The sequence below is a fragment of the Prionailurus viverrinus genome, chromosome D3 (genome assembly GCF_022837055.1).
Source record: "Prionailurus viverrinus isolate Anna chromosome D3, UM_Priviv_1.0, whole genome shotgun sequence".
NCBI lineage: Eukaryota > Metazoa > Chordata > Mammalia > Carnivora > Felidae > Prionailurus > Prionailurus viverrinus.
In genome coordinates, this window is record NC_062572.1 from 43,432,187 (window position 1) to 43,454,100 (window position 21,914).

Consider the following 21,914-nt stretch of genomic DNA (forward strand, 5'->3'; position numbering starts at 1 on the left):
CTAAGTTCGTTATAAGTGTGAAATAAATGGTAGCTATTAATCCTTTGTTACACCAATATATGCATATTATTGAGAAAAGAGAGGTTTTACAACTCCTTTTCTATACACTACTTAGATGTATCATAGTTTTCCATTTAATTCTGAAATCCACAATTGGAAAAGTCTTAAGATAAATTTGGGATACCTAAGGGAGTGACTATGATATTTGAAGGAATTCAATTCCAATTATAAACTTATTAATTATGCAATGATAATATTCAGGCACTGCGCTCAAGACTATCACATGAGGAAATACCATTGAAAAAGCAAAGAGCGTTGAAGCCCCCTGTGAGTGGACATAATCAATGCCTTCCAACAACTGTGAGAGCAGTCATGTGAAATATTTATTCCTTTCTATCCTAGGAGCAATAATTAGATATAAGGCATTAAAACCATAGGCAAGCAGACAAAAGAAGGTTGAATTTATATTAGTTAAATTATCTCAGGATGAAAGATAAATCCCAGGAACACATCCTTTATGACTTCTTAGAAGGACAAGGGAATCAAAGTATCAGACATATGGTAGGAAAGATCATAGGACCTTTCCTAGGTCTTAAATAATATGATTCTAATGAAACAATTGAAATTTATACATGTGACAAAATCTGGCATTTCAACTGTGAGATTCTCATGGACTACTGCTTCATACTTTCATAGCATGCTATACTTACTCATAATTGAAGTGTTCAGTTCTTCTCAAAAGCAGATGCTGATATGGAGTTAAGAATGCAAGGTGTTTATCAGGGAATAAAAAGATCAAGGAAGAGGAAGCAGGATTTAACAGATAAAGCTATTAGCCAGCAATGAAAACCTATAAACTGTGGAAATAAAAGAAGGGAGAAAAGAAAAATGGGCAGGGAGAGTCTCAGACAGTGAAGATCTGATCAAGTCTCCACCAACACGAAGGAGAAGCCTAGAGAAAACATTAGAAGAATTCCATGTTGAGCAGAAATATCAAGACCCTACTATTCCCATCACCACCACCCTCCACATTCATTCTCAATCATTGGCCTGTGGTTTCCTTGAAACAGTGTTGTAGCTTCAGACTGAGTACAGACTAGGGCAGATCCCAAAGGCACTGTGTAGCTAAAGGCTGTGAGCCTACAGCATTCCTACTAGTTGGAACCATGTTGCTTACCTCCATATCATCCACACCCTTATTACACCAAATTGAACATTTTCTGTTTACTTTCCCATTTTCACAGATAAGCTACAGGATATTTGAATGTGATAACTATTTTAATCTCCATTGTGTCTCTAGCACATATAACAATGTCTATAGATACTCCATAGCGATTGCATCAATTCATGAATATAGACTGAACTATATTGAGAGCTATGAAGGGACCCCAAAAGGTGGCCTACTGAAAAATAGCAACCAATAAACCTACTAACCTTTAGAATCTTTTGGTAATACACATTTTAACCAAATTGGATAACATTTCAATAGCCAATATTTACTTACACATTTAGCTAAGTAATATTCTTTTTACAATTATCGTCTACTAGAATAAAGCAGAGACTTAAAGTAAAAAGAAAAATGGAGATAAGGACAATAGGGATAGGGAATTAAGAAAAGTTCGATAATGTGGTTGCCAGAGGTGATGGAAGGGTTACTCGGGAGCCTTGGTAGAGAGTGTAGGATGTTAGAAGACCAGATAGGATTTATGTCAGATATATTTTTCAATCCTTCTAGATCACTGCTCCACTGTGTTCTTTTTCCCGGGAAGATGAGCTGTGTGAATTATAGCAATAATGTCCTGTGTCTTCTGACTTCTAGTTGAGGATCCTGGCAGAAAAGTGGAGGGAGGGAAGAGGGTTAGGTCAGGGAATTTATCCCCTGGTTCTATCCTTGTGAAACTGCCTTTCTCTCAAGGAGGCCAACTCTATTACCTCTCTTTCTGGGTTTTGATGACTATTCCCTTTCCTTGTCCATTTAAGCCTGGAATTGTAACAGCTCTGTTGCTGCTAGCCCTGGGTTTCTATACTTCTGGTTTGCTTGTACAAATCCCACTCATATCTTCATACTTAATACACAACTATGACCATCACTGATACACAAGTTATACATCAACTCTTTTGCCCACAGATTTGACCTTCATGTATTGCAAGAGACTAAAACAAGATTATGGCCTATTTCATCTCCTTTGTTGTTAACCCAAGAGGTCAGACAGGTCATCTCTGGCTCACATTGACTTGTCCCAAATGAATGGACTTCGCGATCTGTAAGTCAAGAGCAGATTGGTTTTAGAGCATAATTATGGTCTCTGTAAAAGGTTAGGCAGATCAAATGGCTGAGGCCAAGGCGAAAGCTCTCCTGCATGCTAAAGGAGTTCCCATGGTTCACAGTACAACTATCTTCTCATGACCAGACTCTTTAGAGTTCGCACTCATTTTTTGCAACAAAGCCCCTACTAGAATTCAGTGATAGCTTCTTTTTGCAATATGCTTACACATCCTATCCACTTACATGTATAGAGAGAGAGCTCTAACTTTAAGTGTTAATCTGAAGTTCTGTATTCTTTGATATGTGGTCTTTAAACACAGTATGATATTCCCTTTGATTACACTGAAAAAATAAATAAACACACTATTTTCCCTAAAAGTCATCAAAGTTTCAGTATGGCTCAAACTCTTTAAAAGCATCTGCTATTTCCTGTTAATTCAGGTGACAGTTCAGTCTAAACTATTAGGCAAACAAACGGCCACAGATTATAGCTGAATGTATATTTGTTTACCTGATTCTAGCTTTCTGTTTTGTTATTTCAGACCATATTCATGGCTGTGGAGGTCAACACCTTCTTTATGCTTTATGCTCTCAGTTTTTGTGTGTGTGTTACATCCCTCAACTAATTTCTAGAAGACATCTGTTAAGTTCTGACTGATACTAAAAAGTTAATGATTTAAAAATAAAACAACTAATTCAAGTCTCAATATGAAATTCCTAGTGCTCTCATAGACTGAATGTCAACAGTAATAAGTAATAGAAATTACATTAATCATCACCTGGTTTATTCCTGCCCTGCTTGACACTTGGGGCATGTATTATCAATAGAGCAATGGAGTTTAGTAGATAGGACATCTCACAATGGAAGCTTATTTGGTCATCCAAACTGTTATATATCTATTATGTTAGAAAAAAATCTTAAAAACTCTTTCTATTGATCAAATGTCATTGAGAGGGTTTTTATAAATTATTCATCAGAGAAGAAAGAACACCTAATTTCTTTTTGTAAAGTGTATTTAAAAAGAAATTCTGTGACAGATTAGAGGGAAAGTAAAGAAAATAAAGAGGAAAAGTTCTTCCTACCTAGATGTAACATAATTGTGAACTAAGGCAGTTTAATAGGAAACAGTGAAATATCTATTTTGTATCTGCCAATCTAGGTGCATTTCCCAAATGACTTCTTAGACCATAGTGATTCCAAAGCCAGTATTAGTTTCCATCAACTATCTTCAGATTTTAAATACTTAAACAAAATTGGATACCAGCCTATAAGAAAACTATTAAGTGGCATCAGACAATTGGAACAGAAATTGATACTCAGAAGTGAGTTGAAGTCCTAACACATACCTAAAACATCTCTTTGTCTAAGAACCTAGCAGTGAGCAGAATCTGAGGAGGTAAGTGTAGGATGGAAAAAAGAGAGACTCTAATTTGGATGCTGCAGAAAAGCAATACTTGCGATGTTTTGACAGAAAGCTTAACTAGACTGTTACCTGCAGTAACATGGAAAATTGAAAGAGATCGTGGGTCTGGCTAAAGCGATTTCCAGGCAGATGCTTTAATGTGGCAAATACTTCCTCTAGCTGTCTCTGACTAAACATGTAGAGAGAAAGATATCCCAAAGAAGGGACTGTTCATATCTTAAGCATAATTTATAGGATATACAAATGCACTGGGCTCAAAATATTTTTTTTCTTATCCATAGTCCCTTCTGGTAAAAAGTCTCAAATTTAGAAATACCTTAGGACACTGTCAGTAAAGCATGGCTTCAGGATAAAGATCTCAAGGCTGTGGATAAAAGACTATTGAATAATCTGAAAAATTTAAATCATGCCTATTTGGGCTTCTAAGACTACTCAGACTGAGCTTCTTAGACATCTGTGATAGAGAAGAGATTCTTTAAAAATATTAAGAGTATGAATTACAGACATTTTAGACTAGATGGAGTTTTTAAGGAATCATAAAGATATTGTCCCACAAAACCCTGTGTTTCAATGTGATCCATCAAGGGGCTTGTTTTGAAGATGCTTATGGGTGTGGCCTTTGTCCAGCAAAGTTTAACCCAGTAAGATTCAAAACAAATACCAAATACTTTATGAAAACTGAATTGGGAGAAACACTACCAATTGAAACTAAAATGAATTAGAAACATTTTTAAATGGGAAGAGCCCCCAGAATCCCTTGGTTCCTGTATAGGAGGGAACAGGCTGAGAATATCACTTAGGTGCTAATTCAGCTGTGGTTTCTGTGAGAAAGAAGCGTGACTCAGAGGTCAGGCAAAGTCTAGAGAGTGGAGCCAAAAGCAACGGCAATGGAAAGGGACTTCCAGGGAGCAAGACTGGGTCCTATTCCAGGAACTGGCAAAATGTGTTCAGCTGGATTTCAAAACCGCAAGGACTAGTAACTGTCCTTTTAGAACCAAAGTACTAGTTTTTGTTATGCCAGCCATGTGTCACTTTTGTATGTTGCTTGCATGTGTATTTGAAGGGGGCATGTAATCCATCTCTTTAGTTCACAGATCATTCCCAGCAAGAAGACCCATATTTGGGAGATGCACCTGAAATCTTACCTGAGGAGCTTCATGTTTGCCTAGATGTTACTTAGTTAACACAATCCTGGGTTTTGAACTTATGTCGCATTGAATGAGATTGGGGGGGCGGGGACAGGGTGAGTGCATTATTTATGTGGGAGAAACATAAATCGTTATATTTTTTAGTTTATTTATTTCAAAAGAGAGAGCAAGAGAGAAAGAGTGAGCAGGGGAGGAACAGATAGGGAGAGAGAAGCAGTGTCCACACTAACAGCGTGACGGCTCCATGCTGAAAGGAGCTCTGACGTGGGGCTCACGCTCACGAATTGTGAGATCATGACCTGAGTCAAGACCAAGAGTTGGACACTTAACCAATTGAGCCACCCAGGGGCCTCAAAACAGAAATTATTTTTGACTGCAGAATGAAGTGGCAGCTTCAAGATGGCTGCAAATTCCTTGCTATTCTCCTACTGAGAGGTGGGCTCTCATTCCTTTTCCTAGTAGTCTGTGATGGCTGTGATGACTTTTTTGAATAATAGATTATAGAAGAAATGACATTCTGGAAATTTTGGAGATAGATGATAAAATGTCTCACAACTTCCACCTTGGCCTGGTGGAATGCTTGCTGTTAGGACCTTTCCTCTCAGATCCATCCATGATGAGAGAAGCCCAGGCCACACAGAGAGGCCCGGTCAACAGGCCTAGCTGAGCTGCCAGTAGATAACCAGCATTAACTGCCAGCCATGTGAGAGAACCACCTTGGATGTGCGGCCTTGTGGGTCCTTCCGATGACTCAAGCCATGACTTCCATTTGACAGCAACCACATAAAAAAATCCAAATGAAAATCTCTCAGTTGATCCTAGTCAACCCAGAGGGCTATGAGAGATAATAATAAATTGTTTTAAATCACTAAATTTGGGGGTTGTTATGAAGCAGTGCATAGAATACAGAAACATGAAGGGAATCATAACACACTGAGTCTGTTTTTTAAGGAAAATCTTAGAAAACATGGGACAGTGGGAAAACTGATAAGAAAAGTTTGGAAAACTGTAGAACTCTGTGTCCTTCTGTGTATAAAGAAAACATATTGCAGTTTCATAGATTCTGAGACATCATTGATTGCAAAATGCTCCTTCCTTTCTTTATATCACAAAGAAAGGAAATCATGCTTTAAACTATGACATAATGCTTCCTTTTGAATTAGAATAAGAATTTCATGTTATTCTCATAAAAAGTTTTTTTTTTTAGTTTATTTATTTATTTTGAGAGAGAGAGACAGAGAGAGAGAGAGCAGACACAAGTGGGGAAGGGGCAGAGAAAATCCCAGGCAGGCTCCGTGCTGTCAGCTGAGAGCCCAGTGTGGGGCTCTACCTCACGCACCCTAAGATCATGACCTGAGTCGAAGTCAAATGCTTAGCTGACTGAGCCACCCAGGTGCCCCTCATTCAAAGTTTTTATACTGATTTGTATATAAAATGTTTTACCATGTATCACTTTTACAATGTAGATAAATGAAAATCTAAGCAAAATTATTTAACTTTTTTCCTAAAATATATGTTTGTTGACTCTTACATTTCAGAGTCACTTTCCAATTCAGAGTCCTTGATGTTTGGCGATTTTCCACTTATTTTCCTATTTCATCAAGAGCATCTATGAAGCAGCATTTCTAAAAAAATATTTTCCGCTAGTGTTTCCAGTAATTTCTTGTAAGTCACTTATCCTTATTAGACAATTTTGATATAGAACCTTTCTTGACTTTTACCAGAAGTTTTAAATAGAAGGCTTTCCACATAATAACCAGAACCCATCTTCCTTCTTCAAATGAATCTAAAATGGTTTTATTGACTGAGATATTAAGGGGTCGCAATTGCCCATCAGGATTAACAACCACGTCACTATACTTTTTTAGCAGGTTTACTCTTCAGTGGTTCAAATAAATGTTCACAAAGTGCAACATGAACGACATCCTTAGAATTCTGTCTCAGATAGCTTAGCCAGTCCCTCTTCTTTTTATTCCCTGAGCACTGGTGGAATCTCTGTCTTGTTTGAGAGGAGTCATTTTCCCTTCATGTTTATTTGAGAGGGTCTTTCCATGCCTATGGATTCCCCTCTCCTCCAGATTGAGGCTTTTCTTGGAAACAATGTCTATAATTCAGTTGAATTGCTGTCTGTGTGAACAGCTGTGACCAAGTTTACATGTGTGCCAGCAGTGACATTTATAGTATGACCCCCACCCTACTAAAAGTGATTGTGAGTTCCTGCTGTTGCATATTTAAGTTTCAGAAATGTTAAAATGCAGAAAAATTGTGCATCTTAAAATTGATGAAGTGCAGCAAACATATTTTTGTATGTTTGTAATATATTTGCAAATGTATGAATATATTTATATATACATGTAATAATATATACACATATATGTATATACATATAGTATATATAAATATGTATACTAATATACAATATATATTACAAACATACATTGTATTGTATATATTGTTGCTGATACTTCTCTCAGAGGATTACGTAAGTGTTAAGAAAAACATTCTCATAATAATTCAGAAAGCCCACCAATCACAGGGTTCTTGAATCTTTGATTTGGAAAGAATTCTAGGGAACCATCAATCCAGGTGCTTTGAGTTACAGATATAAAAAAAAAACAGTTCTAGTGAGGGAAGTAGTTAGTTGAACATCATACAACTTATGAATGTCAAAGCTGAAATAATTTATTCTGATATCTGGCTCAGTGTTCTTTTCACCATGTCAGTGATCCTTTGGTGATATATAGAAATAGTCCAACTAGATTTTTTTTATGGCAGTTACTTGGTTTTATCCAAGTGTTCAAATGTCCTTTTAAGTAAAAGAAGACTTTTATTGGGTAGAAATCCTTTAGTAAAGTTTTTGATAGGAACTAAGATAAATATATAATTGGCAATACTCTGCACTAAACCTGACTGTATTCATTGATGTTATTACCTTTCTTCAGCCATTTTTTTTTCTAAGTTGGTCCCAAATTGCAAATTGAGCCAGGGCACCATGTATTTTAAAAAAAGAAGATATCTTTTAATAATTGCAGATATAAATCAAGACTGTAAAGTAATGTAATTGCAGCCTTTAGATAAATATTTCCACATTTATGTATTCAAATCTGCAGCGACCCCTTCTAAGCAGTCTCTCTGGGAGACTATGCCTTTTCTCTGTTTTGTTGTTATGTCAGTCAGGTTTTGAATTCTTGATGTTTGGAAGCTGTGGCATGTTTTTTCTGCATATTCTTGGTGTGACAAACTTCTGTCCTCTAAGAGTAAATGTATCCTTTTGCTTTTCTTCCATAACAAATCATCCCAAAGGTGAGTGGTTTAAAACAATAGCATTTATTTTAATTATAATTCTGTGAATCAGCAATTTGGGCTGGGTGCAGGTGGCAGTTATTCTGGTCTTGGTTTCATCTTGTCATAATCAGAGTCTGGGTTGGTTGAGGTTGTAATTTAGTTTAGTTGTTTAGTTTTTTAAGTATAACGCTGTCTTGTCCCAGTTTTGAGGCTCTGGCTAGAGGCTTGTCAGTCGCCTTTTGGATCAGATAATTAAGTCCACATTCCACCCCTTCCCTATGTGGGTGCTCATCCTCCATTCCACACTATACATCAGACCTAATTGCTCTAGGGCCAGGTATTAGAGAACTGCCCCTATGCCCAGGAGCCCAGGAAATTATTCCAACTGGCCAATCCACAGGGAGCTTATGAAACCTAGCTAACCCCACCCCACTTGCCTTACATAAACTACTCCCTACCCTATCCCCAGGTGCAGCCCTCTGGCCCTGCAGGACAGCCTTCCCTTGTTTGGACCTGTAAGTAACAAAAAATTCTGCCTTTTATGTATCTGAGTGTCACTCTGTTGTGTCCTACCATCAAAAGAATCTTCAAATCTTATTAAAACGGAGGTCTGGCTGGCCTAGCATGGCTTCAACTGAGATGGCTTGTCTTTGTTCCTTGTAGCCTTAGATTCTTCAGCAAGCTAGCCTGGGCTCCTTCAGGTTACAGTGGCAGGATTACAAGAGAGAAAACAATGCCTCTTAAAATCTAGGTGTGAAACTGGTGTATCGCCACTTCTGCTGCTTTCTATTGGTTAAAGACATCATAAGGTCACCCCTTCTAAAGGGTTAGAAAAATGCACCTCTTCAAGAGAGGAGCTGTAAAATCATATTTCAAAGACCATGGACACAGAGAGGATTGAAGAACTGGGGCATTTTTACAATCAGTGGACCATAGAGGCTTTGATTTTGGTGATCATAGAGGCATCATTTAGAGGCACGTCATTTAGAGTGATAAGATAGCTTACCAATTTAGAGAGTACTTTGCAAACTAACAAAAATAACTGCCTATAATTATGGCTATGTGTTCATTTATGTATTCACTCTTTATTGCCCATAATTGTGATGATTTCAAAACCTGTTTTAAATATGTTTTGAGACCTAGTAATTGTGGTTTAATGAATACTTTTTTACAATCATCTATTCTGCTTGCTACTCAAATTTTTCATAAAACTTTTACAGAAATGAACGGTCATGGGGATGTATTTCATTGAAAACTAAAAATTACAAAGGAAAATCAAATAACAACTGGTAATAGAGTGATCTCCTATACTCTGGAATGCATTACGAGGGGGTTTAGATACATCGGCAATAAATCGACAAGTATTACTAAAAGCTTACTCTTTCAATCAGAATTAATATCTCAAATACCATTTAACACTTTGTGTAAAACTAACATATTCCTTTTGGTATGTGAATGTGGAGCTAAGATGCATAGAGTTGAGTGGGTCATTGTCTGTTCAGGTCACACTAATGTCAGACTCTTTTGGAGATTATTTCACTATTTTTCATGCAGTGTCCTCATCTCTTCCTGTAATATAACATTGTGTGTGCATGTGAATGTGCAAATAGACAGATGGAAAGATAGATAATTATGTTCCTAGTGACATTCTGGCCATATGTTTTTTAATTTATATAAATGATCATTATGTTTCTTTTTTTTTTTTTTGCTCATTTTGGTTTTCAGATCTATTCATATTTCTAACTGTAAATTTAACTCAGAGTTTCTGACACCTCACCCCAAACAATGCTGCAAAGAACAATCAATCACATGTCTCATAATGCACTAGAACAAAAAATTAACAGAAATATATACCCAGGGGCGTGATTATAGGTTTGTGTTGATATATGTAAGACAGTTATGTTCACTCCTGTTTTTCACTCTTGACTTAGTCTGCTCAGGCTGCCATGACAAGATAGCATAGATTGGGTGGCTTAAGCAAGAGAAATTTATTTTCTCATAAATTTAGAGATTGGAAGTCCAAGATCAGGATGCTGGCAGCATTGGTATCTAGTGAATGCTCTCCCTTTGGGTATCACATGTCTGTCTTCTCTCTCTGTGCTCATGTGAACTCTTCTTATAAGGATACCAATCCTATCAGGATCAGGACACCATCCTTCTGATCTCATTTAACTTTAATTACATTCTTAGAGGTTCCATGTCCAAAACAACCACACCATGGGTTTAAGTCTTCAACATACGAATTTGGTGGGGATACAAACACTGTTCATAACAACTACTATTTTGTATTATATTTACTTTTCCCTCTGAAGTGTTTCAGTTTTGACAATAAGCTATATGATTACCTTAGGTATATATGCGTACTTCAATTCTCTCAGTCTTATTAAGTTACTGTCCAAATAGACCATTGGATATTATGCTCCTACAAAAGAAAAAAAAAAGATTCTTTGTTCTTCCACATTTTAAAAGGAATTTTTATTATCTGATTTTTTGTTTTGCTACTCTTAGAGATCAAAATGGGCAGACGTGGAACCAAATATTATGTCCTTTAATTTATAGTATTGTCCTTTGTGACAGTTTCCATTTGGAGCTGAGGAGTAAGGAGTAAGTATTGATAGTTTATCATCTCAGATATTAATATGAATCCTACATCTATTAAATGGCTAATATACTACACCAAGTTAAAATTTGTTAAATGAGACCTATTACTGTGCAAAATAAAAGAAATATGTATTTTAGTAGAGCCAATATACTGCAGTTGTATGATTTTGTTCAAGCCTGTGATTCTGTTTTCTTAGGGGAGATAGTAATAACTAGCTAGTAGAGAGCATTAAATGAAGTCCTTTAGAGAGTGATCATCCATATGTGTGAATTCTCTTCCCTCTGTCTGGAGTCTCTTACTGGCAGCAGGATAATGAATTACTTGGCCTTTTACATTTTGCTTCTGGCTCTTATTTCTCTGACTTTTCTTTCCAGACTGTTTTTTCTTCCTTGCTAAGAAATTTCATTTTAGTTTTCTGACTTCTCTTTGAAAGGCACGGCTTTAGTTCATGTTTGTTTTCTTCAATCTCATAGTAACTTGAGAAACTTAAATGTCTTAAAGTTGGGAACTGAGAAACTGGTAAGAAAGTAGCTGCATTAACTGCTTTGGAAGAGAGCTTCTCCTGGGGCTAAACCCTATCTCAGACTCAGTTTAATGTCTGCATTGCTGTTTGTAAAAGCAGCTGGATCAAGCTTTCTTTTAGCTACAGTCAAAAAGACATGGCTTTCAGGGAACTCTTAGTAGAGAAATGGCCTGTGTTCCACGAGGAATGGGCAGTAGGAAAGGACAAGTGGGAGTCAGACAGGAGCTAGGATGTGGAGACGGTGACTGACCAGGACAGTTTGCTAGGGCGCCATCCCCCATGTGCAGGTTAGGCTGTGGATGGCTCTCTGCACAATTCCTTCCACCCACTTGATGTCCTGGGTCTGGCCAGGCTCTTGGTGAAGTCTTACTGTCTCTGCCATGTACCTTTCAGAGATCTTGGGCACAGGGTCTCTTTTCTTTTGTCAATTTTTATCCCAGTAAAGGACCTTTGGAATGACAATGCATAGTTGGAAGTTGACAGATGTCAGTTCAGATAAAATGTCAGTTTTAGAAAAGAAAAATTTATTGCTACCCTACAGATTTATGCACATAGTCAAATCTAGTAAGATGGGCTGTAATGGATATTGGTTTCAACATTAGTAACAGTTTTGCTTGGCTCAGTTTATGCATATCATCTCATGGACCTGCCACACACTGACCACACCAACTATTAAACCTTCTGACATAAATCCTTTGTCAGCTTCTGAAAACCCAACAGTAGAAAGAATGATAGTTATTTCCAACAACATGTACATTTGAAGTTTTTTTTTGTTATTACTCTGCCAAAATGGAATATATATGTAACTTGTGGAGCTTAGATAAGTGTTTAAGGTATACACCCAAAATGTCTCTGTCCACGTTAGATCTCTTTTTTTTTAATTTTTTTTAACGTTTATTTACTTTTGAGACAAAGACAGAGCATGAACAGGGGGAGGGTCAGAGAGAGAGGGAGACACAGAATCGGAAACAGGCTCCAGGCTCTGAGCTGTCAGCACAGAGCCCGACGCGGGGCTCGAACCCACGGACTGCAAGATCATGACCTGAGCCGAAGTCAGATGCTTAACCGACTGAGCCACCCAGGCGCCCCATCTTTTTTTTTTTTTTTTACAATTAATTAATAAGGGCCACTTGGGTAGTCAAGCTGGTGTAACAAGATGGGTTGACATTAATTACTCTGAAGACTGATAATGAGGTTCCAATAAAAAAAAAGGAAGGTGTCCTATATAGTCACAATTTGGGGTTTTTATTTTTTTTAATGTTTATTTTTGAGAGAGAGAGAGAGAGAGAGAGAGAGAGAGAGCAAATGAGTCGGGGAGGGGGAGAGAAAGAGGGAGACAGAATCTGAAGCAGCCTTGAGCTGTCAGCACAGAGTCCGACGTGGGGCTCAAACTCACAAACCATGAGATCGTGACCTGGGCTGAAGTTGGATACTTAACTGACTGAGTCACCCAGGTACCCCAGGGATTTTTCGATTTAATATAGTCTCTGCACATAGTTGTCATAGCTGCTAGTGAAAGACAGTAACTTTTTTTTTTTTAACAACTATAGAAACAATTAGACATCATTCCTGTGAAAGCACCCCTCAAACTGTCTTGGCTTTTCTCCATAGGATACCTTGTGGGTCTTGAAACTTAGACTGAAATCAGCAGAGGAGAGGTTAAAAAATTGCTATGATTTTAATTGCTTTTGCATTTTTTCTTTAATCAGATTCAGTCTGTTTATTAGGACTGATTGATTTGAATTGATGAGTTTTATTGATTTTCGTCATGCACAATTTAATTCAATCAAGTTGCTTCGTTCCAGGTTGTGAAAATAAGCTTTGTTTTCTAATCCGATTAGAAACAGCCTATGGAATGTTGTTCAAGTAAGGACTGGGGAATAACCAATTTGTTTGCTTGTAGCTGAAGCCAGAAAGAAATAGAAACCTCATGGTACAATCCTAAATAGTATAAATACCTGTGCCTGAGAGTCTCTGAAATAATGCTGTCTTTAGGGGATGGTGAATCACAGAAAACAAACAGACAAAGTTATGTACATTAAGGGATTTACTCTACTGTTGGGCCCAGGAATCTGACTAGTGACTCCAGCTATTAAGCGTCTGCCAGGCTGAGCCTAAAATCATAAAATCAGCCTTAACGCTCTCAGTGCTTCCACAGGCACAACCTGGAAGGACTGTCCTTCCCCATTCTCCACTCTGCACCCCTTTCTAAAGCTGACTACAATATCTATTTTAACCTGATTTTGCCCATAGAAAAATGTTAGGTGTTACAGTGCTTGTGGGAAGCCCCATTAGGATAAAATCTATTCCGGCATCCCGTATGTGTGGTTTTTTCATCTTGACATTACAAAAGGGCCTTTCGCTGGATGATGTCAAATGTTTCCGAGAATATCCTTTCAGAGTTTGGCTCAACTTGGTTGTTGGGTAAGATAGTGAGTTCATCATGAAACTTGTCCTGATTTATATATAATTTTGCTTTAAACCCAGACATAACTGTATTCAATAAAGACAGTTCTCCTAGGTTTTGTGTAAAGGCACTTTCACCTGAGTTGGTGAATTATATGGAAACATCTTGAGTGCAAATATTTTTTTCTCTTTCATTTAATTCTCAAGATGAAAGTTACTCAGGAAGAATATTATCTACCTAATATTGTTATAGATGTTAAACATAGATGTATATGGCTTTGTCTAAGCATCCCTTAAAATTTTTTAAACACATTTGATCCACTGGAAAATGCCAGATGATTAAACTGCATTTTTTAATTAGTAACTGCAGTGATTTCTCATTAAGACCTCAAAGCCTTAAAATTATAGTCAACACACACTTAATATAGAAAGAAGGTAAAATGGCACACAAGAATAATTCATTACTAATAGTTTTATGAGTCATTCGAAGTGAAGTGTGAGATTGTCTTAGGCTCTGACTTAACTGCCTTACATTTTCATTAAACTACAAAGTGTAAACTATATTACAATTAGAGCTCCAAAATAGAATAATACCACACAGACCTATACTAGCAAATAAAAAATATATGTAACCATATTTCTCCCTTTCTTTATATAAATATTATCAATGAATTTCTTTGAAATTTTCTTAATTGGCCTAAGGTCTATTCATTGAATCAAAAATGTCATTTACACATTTTGGTGTCTACAAACTATATCATACACAGCTCTGCTCATGTTCTTGATTTCTTTTTTTTTTTAATGTTTGTTTATTTTTGAGAGAGAAACAGAGCACAAGTGGGGGAGGAGCAGAGGGAGAGGAAGACACAGAATCTGAAGCAGGCTCCAGGCTCTGAGCTGTCAGCACAGAGCCAGCCCAACGTGGGGCTGGAACCCATGAACCAGGAAATCATGACCTGAGCTGAAGTCGGATGCTTAACCGCCTGAACCACCCAGGTGCCCTCATGTTCCTGCTTTCTGATTGGCACTATTAAATTTTCCCTTTGGTATATTTTCTCTTGACCATCTTTTAACTTTTTGTTTATTTCTCAGACAATTTTATTTTATTCAGTTTTTTTAGGTTTAGTCATGCTTTTCTATTTTTCCCCTGTGTTTTAAAATCCATTTCCAGGGCGCCTGGGTGGCGCAGTCGGTTAAGCGTCCAACTTCAGCCAGGTCAAGATCTCGCGGTCTGAGTTCGAGCCCCGTGTCGGGCTCTGGGCTGATGGCTCAGAGCCTGGAGCCTGTTTCCGATTCTGTGTCTCCCTCTCTCTCTGCCCCTCCCCTGTTCATGCTCTGTCTCTCTCTGTCCCAAAAATAAATAAACGTTGAAAAAAAAAATAAAAATAAATTAAAAAATAAAAATAAATAAAATAAATAAATAAAATCTATTTCCCTTCTTAGTTTTTGAATTTCTGATTCAAAGTGGGTTTGATTCAGTTTCATGTTTGGATATATTTAATTCAATATGAAGTCTTGCCTTACCTCTCCCCACCCCCCCACCTTGATTTGTGCTTACTTATCAGGGAGAATTTTCCACATTTGATATGAATTTCCTTTTTCTGATTTTTTTCTAATGTCTCCTTGTGGATCTGCTAGTCTTTTTTCATACTCATTTTTGTAGAATTGGGACATTTCTACAAAATGATTTCCAACTGAATGGCATCTTCTGTCAGTACAGCAAAGACCTCACACACTAGAAGATTTACATTTTGTTTTTTGTTGATGGAGGGAGGGGTTACATATCCTTCAAATTTTTTTGATATTCTTTGGTTTTCGGGACTGCAAATCTCCCTTTTAGCTACTTTTTCCCTTCACCACTCTCCCTTTTGATGTTTTCTCCTCCCAGAAGCTTTGTGGTTCAAAGACCACCACTTAAAATTGCATGCATTGTAAATCTTCCTGTAATCCTTGCTTTGGTTCACAGAGATACCTTTATAATGTTCTCAAATTTAGGATGGATTTAGTATTGTAAGTAGCAATTTGAAATCAGTCTTTGGGCCCCATTCCTAGCTCCCTTCTCTTTCATCTATAATTTTTCCTTGGTCTGATTTTTCTCCCTGAAAAGTGATGCCACGGGTTGAGGGTGGGGCAGGACCATAAGAGATTATGGGTCAGAAGTGTTTTCACTTTCTCCTTATACTTAGAGTTATTTGGAATCTACCCATTCTCTATCATCAAGTTATGCTGAGGGCATAGTTGTGTGTGGTTTAATTCTTTTTCTTGCTGTTTCATGCTGATTTAGGAGGAAATGCCTAGAGATGAAAACCTAGGCAGGAGCCACCATTTTCTCCCTGCTAAAATTAACTTAACCAGGTTGCTTTTATGAATATGATGACTAACCACAGGTATACAGTATTTCATTTTGTAGAGTAAAAAGTAGGATAAAATGGGCAGAGAGGGAAAGGATTAGGACCTGAGATCCCTGGGTGGGGAAAGACATATTTTGGAACAATGCTGGGAATGTCTGACCACAGCAAATGCTTCCAGGCATAAGGCTCCTCTTAAGAATGTAACAGACACCACCTATTCCCCCTTGGGTTTCCTTCAGGAATTTGACAAAAGACCTGACTGAAAATAAGTAAACTATAAAATGTGATGAAGTTTGGGGGTGATGGGGGTGGTTCGTGGGGACCAGAGCCAACAGCCAAGAAAGAATTCTTGAAGATGTCTTTCGTGCAAAAGGGTGATTTTATTAAAGCATGGGAACAGGACCCATGGGCAGGAAGAGCTGCCCTGGGATTGTAACAGGTAACTCATTATATACCCTCAGGTTGGGAGGGGTTCAGGGATACAGTATGTCTCTAAGGAATTTAGGAAGCAACGTTTCCAGGACCTTGAGGAGCTAACTGTTGCTAGGGAAACATTTATCACCGTTTAATAAAACCTCAGTCATGAGACCCTTCAGATGCATATGGGGGGCCATAAGCTTGGAGTATGGTTGCCAGCATATATCTTGGGGTGGTTGATATAAAAGAAGTAGATTTACAGTATCCTTGAGGTTGGGACAATGTTAAGCCAAGATTCTCTTTTGCTCCTAGCAAAGTGTCCTTATCAAGGCAGCCGAGCTGCTAGAGAGAGGTCACTCTGCAGGTTTCAAGGACTTGTCAATGGGCTATAGGCAGTAAGGGAATTTAATTTTTCATTTGCCTTAGTTTCCCACATTACCATGGCAAGCACTTAAACCCCTTTCCTTCGTTCTTGGGTAGCTGGGAGTGTCCAAGGGATATCACACATATTCCACCTGGGGAATGCCCTCAGCTTGCCCCAAGCTTTCTCATCAAAATGTATGATCCACAAGGAATGATATGGCCATAGATCACCCCTCATACAATGGAAATGAGCCAATCAGGAATGGGAAACCCAGAACCTAGAGTTATCCAGCCAATAAGGGTAGAACCTGAGAAGGAACAGGGGGGAAGGGAAGTGAGGGTGACCAGAACCTTATAAAATAAGGACCCTTGCCTATAGTTGCAGGCATTCACTTTTCAATGTCCCCTCTTTATAAAGAGAACTTTCCTACTATTCTTCCTTTCTGATCCTATACTCTAATAAACTTTTGCCTGCTGCTCATTTTGTTCTACCTCTTCATTCTTTGAAGCAGCAAGACAATGAACCCCGGGATTTTGAAGTGAAAAATCCTGCAACAGTTATACCCATGGAGTTAGTTTCTAAAACTAAAATTGCTGGTTCAAAGAACCTGAATCTAATTTTTATGGATATTGCCAAATTATTCTTAATTACCAATGGAGTAAAATATACTCCCACTGGAGTAGAAAATATGAGAATGCTTGTTTTTTCCACACATTGCCAATGTACTGACAGTGACATATTTCCCAGTCTGATAGTTCACATTTTTTTTAATATTTTCATCTGTGAGTGAAGTTGAGCATTGTTTTACCTGATAAAGGGCCATTTTTCTTTCTGCGAGATGTGTGTTACATGGTATCCTTAAATAAATTCATTTACTTTAAATGTTTGTCAGTCTATAGAAATACAATGATTTTAGTACACTGATTTTTTTAGCCATCAATATTGATAAATGCTATATATTTCTCATAAGTTATGTGTAGATTCTCTAGTACTTTTTTATTGGCATCTGCAAACAATGACATTCTTTTTTTTTAATTTTTAATGTTTATTTATTTTTGAGACAGAGACAGAGGGTGAACAGGGAAGGGATGGAGAGAGAGGGGAAACAAAGAATCTGAAGCAGGCTCCAGGCTCTGAGTTGTCAGCACAGAGCCCAACATGGGGCTCAAACTCATGAACCATCAGATCATGACCTGAGACTAAGTCGGATGTTCAACCAACTGAGACACCCAGGTGCCCCTGACATTCTTGATTATTTATTTGTTTTGTTTTGCTTCTATTCTTTGCACTTTTTATATATTCTTTTTATCTTAGTACAACAGCAGGAATTGCAGCAATATAGTTAATGGAAGTAGTAATATACTGCATTGATCTTTGCCTGGTCCCCAATCTTGAAGGAAAGATTTTCAATGTTGCACTATTAAGTATAAAATTTATTCTGTTTTTTACAGAAGACCTTTAGCAGTTTAAGGATTCTTATTCTATACATAGTTTGCTAAGGGATTTTATAATAATTGGATAGAGAACTTTATTCTCTTTTCTGCATCTATTATGATCATACATGATGAGTTACATTATTTTTTTATTGTTAAGCCAACCTAGCCTTGCAGGAAATCCCCAACTCAGTCACAATGTGTTCTGTATCCTTTATGCCTGGATTTGGTTTGAAAATATTTTGAGGTTTTTACATCTATTTTCCTGAAGATGAAGCAATGATTTTCCTTTTTGGTCCTATTTGAATTTATGGTATTGCTCATAAAATTCATAAAACTGCCTTAAGATGTATTCCTTTTTTTATTCCCTGGAAGAGTTTACATAAAATTAGAACTATTTCTTGCATGAGTTGGTTTAACTACCGCATAAAACCACCAGAGACCTGAATTTTCTTTTGTGGTAAGATTTTGGCCACTAAGTCAATTTACATGATGGCTACTGGAGATTTCTAGCTTTCTGTTTCTTGGATTTTATGTTACCTGAAATTTCAAACTTATCATAAAGTTTTTCACAAAATTTTCTTACATTCTTTTTACTGTGTGCATTATCTATAATTATGTCCAGTTTTCATTCCTAATACTGATACTGCTTTATACTTACATTGATCAAACTTGCGAGAGGATATCTGATACATACAATTTTAAAAAAAAAGTCTTCCTGATTTTTATGCTGTTCATTTTTTACCATTTCAATAATTTTTGTCATTTTTTGTTTCCTACCTATTACCTTTCTTTGGTTCATTTTGCTTTTCAAATACTATTTTGAGAACCATGAATAGCTAATAAATTTTTAAGGCTGTAAGTTTTCTTCTATATGTGTTTTAGGCTACATTTTTTTTCTGTCAGAACTCCTTTGTAATTTCATATGGAGGATGTTCTTAATATCTGTACAAATATTTTCTAATTTCCATTACTCCTTAGACCCATGTGCTATTTAGAAATAAGTTTCACAATTTATGAACATATGTAGATTTTTCTAGTTATATAGTTATACTTTTATATTGATATCTAGCTTACTTGAATTTTTAAAAAATAACAATGCATAAATTATTTTTTTTAAATGGATTGAGGCCTTCTTATTAGCACTATATGTGGTAAATATTTATAAATATTGTCTGTGTTTTAATGAAATTTGTTCTCTGAAATTGTAACAAGCAGTGTTCTACATATTTTCTTTTAGTTGTACCAATTCAATTTTCTGTACTTTTCCTCATACGTTGTCTGCTTACTTTATCAGTTACCAAAGTGGAACATTAAAATACCATGTTATAATGGTAGGTTGGTCTGTTTATCTGATGTTCTCTTGATTTCTACCTGATCCATATTGAGGTTATCTTATTAGGTACATAAATATTTAGAATTGATATTGCTAAGTAATTTTATTATATTGTTGTGCTAACTCCTGACCATTGTTACCTTTGGTAATGCTTAATGGTTATTAATGTTAATAGAGTTTTTTTTTCTTTAAGTTCATTTATTTATTGAAAGAGAAAGAGAAGCCTAGAGCGGAGAGAAGGAGAGAGAGAGAATCCCAAGCAGACTGCATGCTCAGCGCAGACCAGGCATGGGGCTCAAGCATGACCATGAGATCACGACCTGAGACCATATCAAGAGGTACTTAACCAACTGAATCAACCAGGCACCACTAGGGATTTTTTAATGAGTATTTTCTTGTTGTATTATTTTCATGAAAATTTTCTCTTAAGTTTAAACTTTCCTCTTTTAAAAGTTATTTAACTGTATTTAATGTTTTAATCTGGTCTGAAAAATCACCTTTCATTTTGAATTCACTAGAGGTGAGGAAAATAATAACCAATATTTGTTTACCAGATTTGCAACAAATGCACCACTACAATGTATTAGGGAGAAAATAGTCTTTTTATTTTTTTATTTTTTTTTTTTCAACATTTATTTATTTTTGGGACAGAGAGAGACAGAGCATGAACTGGGGAGGAGCAGAGAGAGAGGGAGACACAGAATCGGAAACAGGCTCCAGGCTCTGAGCCATCAGCCCAGAGCCTGACGCGGGGCTCGAACTCCCGGACTGCGAGATCGTGACCTGGCTGAAGTCGGACACTTAACCGACTGCGCCACCCAGACGCCCCGAAAATAGTCTTTTTAAAAAAATTTTTTTAATGTTTATTTTTTTCTGTCAAAGCTGTCTGTATTTTATTTTTTAAATATAAAATTTATTGTCAAATTGGTTTCCATACAACACCCAGTGCTCATTCCAACAGGTGTCCTCCTCAATACGCATCACCCACCCTCCCCTCCCTCCCACCCCCCATCAACCCTCAGTTTGTTCTCAGTTTTTAAGAGTCTCTTATGGTTTGCCTCCCTCCCTCTCTTTTTTCCTTCCCATCCCCCATGGACTTCTGTTAAGTTTCTCAGAATCCACGTAAGAGTGAAAACATAGGGCATCTTTCGCTCTATAACTTATTTCACTTAGCATAACACTCTCCAGTTCCATCCACGTTGCTACAAAGGGCCATAGTTCATTCTTTCTCATTGCCACATAGTACTCCATTGTGTATATAAACCACAATTTCTTTATCCATTCATCAGTTGATGGACATTTAGACTCTTTCCATAATTTGGCTATTGTTGACAGTGCTGCTATAAACATTGGGGTACAAGTGCCCCTATGCATCAGCACTCCTGTATCCCTTGGGTAAATTCCTAGCAGTGCTATTGCTGGGTTATAGGGTAGATCTGTTTTTAATTTTTTGAGGAACTTCCACACTGTTTTCCAGAGTAGCTGCACCAGTTTGCATTCCCACCAACTGTGCAAAAGGGTTCCCGTTTCTCCACATCCTCTCCAGCATCTATAATCTCCTGATTTGTTCATTTTAGCCACTCTGACTGGCCTGAGGTGGTATCTGAGTGTGGTTTTGATTTGTATTTCCCTGATGATGAGAGATGTTGAGCATCTTTTCATGTGCCTGTTGGCCATCTGGATGTCTTTTTTAGAGAAGTATCTATTCATGTTTTCTACCCATTTCTTCACTGGATTATTTGTTTTTCGGGTGTGGAGTTTGGTGAGTTCTTTATAGATTTTGGATACTAGCCCTTTGTCCAATATGTCATTTGCAAATATCTTGTCCCATTCCGTTGGTTGCCTTTTAGTTTTGTTGATTGTTTCCTTGGCAGTGCAGAAGCTTTTTATCCTCACAGAAGGTCCTAATAGTTCATTTTTGCTTTTAATTCCCTTGCCTTTGGGGATGTGTCAAGTAAGAAATTGCTGCGGCCTAGGTCAGAGAGGTCTTTTCCTGCTTTCTCCTCTAGGGTTTTGATGGTTTCCTATCTCATATTCAGGTCCTTTATCCATTTTGAGTTTATTTTTGTGAATGGTGTGAGAAAGTGGTCTAGTTTCATTCTTCTGCATGTTGCTGTCCAGTTCTCCCAGCACCTTTTGTTAAAGAGACTTTTTTCCATTGGATGTTCTTTCCTGCTTTGTCAAAGATTAGTTGGCCATACGTTTGTGGGTCTAATTCTGGGGTTTCTATTCTATTCTATTGGTCTATGTGTCTGTTTTTGTGCCAATACCATGCTGTCTTGATAATTATGGCTTTGTAGTAGAGGCTAAAGTCTGGGATTGTGATGCCTCCTGCTTTGGTCTTCTTCTTCAATATTAC

The 21,914-nt window shown here is 37.2% G+C and overlaps 1 long non-coding RNA gene across 1 annotated transcript in view; it reads right to left on the minus strand.

The window, feature by feature from the left end:
* Positions 1 to 1,761: 1,761 nt before the first annotated feature.
* LOC125149664 (uncharacterized) overlaps positions 1,762 to 21,914 on the minus strand; it is a 30,893-nt gene continuing 10,740 nt past the window's right edge. The window contains exons 2-3 of the long non-coding RNA XR_007146000.1: positions 10,469 to 10,545; positions 1,762 to 1,828 (exon numbers count right to left, since the gene is read on the minus strand). This is a non-coding gene — a long non-coding RNA (uncharacterized LOC125149664). The remainder of the gene's footprint in view (positions 1,829 to 10,468; positions 10,546 to 21,914) is intronic.